The sequence below is a fragment of the Pinus tabuliformis genome, chromosome 3_2, assembly GCF_031772625.1.
Source record: "Pinus tabuliformis cultivar Carrire ecotype Pingquan chromosome 3_2, CPIR1, whole genome shotgun sequence".
NCBI classification, from domain to species: domain Eukaryota; kingdom Viridiplantae; phylum Streptophyta; class Pinopsida; order Pinales; family Pinaceae; genus Pinus; species Pinus tabuliformis.
Genome location: NC_142302.1, coordinates 197,313,449 through 197,316,392, shown reverse-complemented (window position 1 = coordinate 197,316,392; position 2,944 = coordinate 197,313,449). Strand labels below are relative to the sequence as shown.

Genomic DNA, 2,944 nt, shown 5'->3' with positions numbered 1-2,944 from the left:
GCGTAGTAAACGGTGGACGGGCCGACGTGTAGGAGGGCGGTCACACGATGTTTAGGGGCGCTGGCTGAACGATTGGAAGGTCAGCTTGGCAAAGGTCGACACCTTTCATGTGAGCGTATAAACACATGGTGCGTGTGCTCATTTGGACATCACCTCCTCGCAGAGCATCTACGCACAAGTCTTGGGTGCGCACAAAAGGTGCGAAGTAGAGGTTTACCGCAGGTCGCACAAAGGGATGTGCCCGCCGAGCCGGGCGACGGTGTTGTGCTACACGGTTGTAGGGTGAACGGTGGTGCGCAAGGGCGCCCACCCGCAAGGTATACACAGAGTTTGGTTTGGGTTGGGCACGGGTCGTGCACGGGTGCGCCTGCCCATTCAACGAAGGAACTTGTGTATGTTATATATTGTATATTCGGTTAAGGTTGAGGCAGACCGCCGTGCGCTCTTGCACGGGCGGGCGCCCTCCTTGTTTATGAACGCCGGTGGAGTGCGGCTCTCGGTCATTGTAATCTTTCTCTATTATAATAAAAAGATTACTTCTTGCATATTATTGGGTTGTTATTATTGTTCTTGTATTATTGATGGTTTCCGCACATTAATAATGTTAATTCATGTTTATTATGAATTGTTGAAGGCGTAGTTCATAAAGTGATGGATAAAGTTATTAACTTAGGCGGTGCCACACCCGACCAATTAAACGAAAAAAGAATTGGGGACGTGACAGGTAGGGTCCTCACAGCAATGAAGTGTTAACCTTCATTTCCTGTCTCATCCCAGGCCGTGGAATGAATTATTTCCCTTTTCTGCAAACGCGAGCATTCGTCCATATTCTGCCCAGTTTGCAGAAGTAGCCCACCTTTGGAGCGCAGTGGATATCCTCTCTACACTTGCACAATTTTTCCAACGCGCACCCCGCCTTCAGCACGTCCACGTTTGCGGGCCCGATACCAAGAAGCCCATCGGTCCATTTGTTAGAGAAGTGGCCATCTGGATCAAGCCTCTCCTTCACCTTCAAAAACTGCTTCAAATTGACAGTACTCTTCTCCCCCAGTCCCTCGAACAAGTGACCCCCAGACTTCCCCTAGTGCAGACTCCCACCGTGCTTTTCTATCAGCATCTGCTCTATCTCCTGATAAATGTCCATGTTCCATGTCGGAACATAGGCCTGCCGAGACCGATAGTAGTTTAACTCAAATGTCACAACGTCCTCAGCAGGGCCTAAATAAGCTGTCTCTGATTTCTTGATCGTTCGCATATTGATTCTCAACTCATCCAGCCCGCACAGAGGCTTGGCATCCACAGCTCTGAATCTTTTCAAGTCCACGATGGCTTCTCGAGCTCGCGACAGCCTAACTCTGATTTCCATATCGAATCTAGTTTCGCCCCGCACTCGGCGATCCCACGAGAAAATGGACTGGTTCTTGTTTAAGATTTTTGTAAGCGTGTAGTCCGACTGGTTGTCGGGCTTCTGATGGTAGTCTTCACATCCGCCCGAGGTGACCATTCGATGGTTGAATCCGACAACGGGATAACCTGTGAAGCGAATCCCGTCGTTCAGAAACAACCCATTCACACAGTTGATCTTGTGTGTTCCCGACATGTTACACAGTTTCTCTGCATCCTCCGTGGCTTGAATGGCTTCAGCTAAATTACCAAAAGAATCAACATAAGAATTCTACACATTTACAAGATTTAATTAAAAAAAAAGTAACTACATTTTACTACTCAAATTTTGCACTACTTTGCTCAACATTGAAGACTGTCATGGTCTGGGCATCGGCCCGGGTGATGCCGTCGCCAGGCATATCCACGGTGACTCTAACAATTTTTCCCATGAGAGCCTTCCCATGGGCGAGATACAAGTAAATATTTGCAAACTCATATTTCCCGAGGAAGTTCTCGAAACGATCCTCTATCCCACCATCATCCTCCAACCTCAAGGTAGCGGAGCGCTTGAGCATAGGCTGGAGAGGGAAGGTAATCATGGAGATGACCCCTAGAGTACCCAGAGCGAATCCGGTGGCCTTGAGATCTTCATCATTCTCGGTCAATTCAATGACCTTAGCGTAACCCTCTAACGCAGGAGCAGGGATGACCAAGCGCATGGCCACAACGTATTCATTGATGGTGGAACCATTGCCTACAAGGCCGCTGCCATGGGCACTGGTGCTCACATCTCCGGCTGCCAGTGGAGGTGGGGAATGTCAAACCCACCTTAGCAGCCTCGTCCAGCAGATCTCGCATAACAACTCCCGCCTGCATCGTGATCGTCTGGGAAGTTTTGTTAACAAGTGGAGTGGCTGCGTAGTATCTAGTGTTGATGATGAGTCCCCCATCCCCTACGCAGGTGAGTTTTTCGTGGCTGTGAGCGAGGCGGCTGATCACTTTAATCCTCTGCTTTCTCTTTACCGCCTGGGAGACGGCGGCCACTAGATCTGCCTCTGTGGTGGGAAACACAGCATTGGCCGCCCTACAAGGGGCCCGATCATCCCATACGCCTTGGCTGTCGAATATGTGGCAATGTCCAAGTGAGCATACCACTATGGGAGGGGTAATGCTACAGCCATCCATGCCTTGTCTCCTAAAAGAAACGACAACGTGGATGATCAACACCCACAATGTGATCCGAGTAACAGGAATTTGTATAGAACACACCATCGCCTCTGTTTGCTCCAATGGTTTTGATTCATTTAGCAGGCAGGGCATCAATTGCAGAGTTCAGATGAAACAAGAGCGGATCCTTAAGTCGATTGCAGATTCCGGATCGCGCGGTCAATTTTTTTGACCGCGTCCATGTCTGTCGGATCCCGAAATATTCTGGGAATTTGCAATCGCCTTAAGCTCACCGCAGGAGCGGCCACAGAGGCAAAGTTGATATGGTCAAACTTTCATCACAACAAACACTCATGGTTAAGCGCCACAGCTGTGTCTGCGTTTTCTATTG

At 49.3% G+C, this 2,944-nt stretch overlaps 1 pseudogene; it reads right to left on the bottom strand.

The window, feature by feature from the left end:
• Positions 1-790: 790 nt before the first annotated feature.
• On the bottom strand, positions 791-2,658 carry LOC149180439 (L-gulonolactone oxidase 2-like; annotated as a pseudogene).
• Positions 2,659-2,944: the final 286 nt, after the last annotated feature.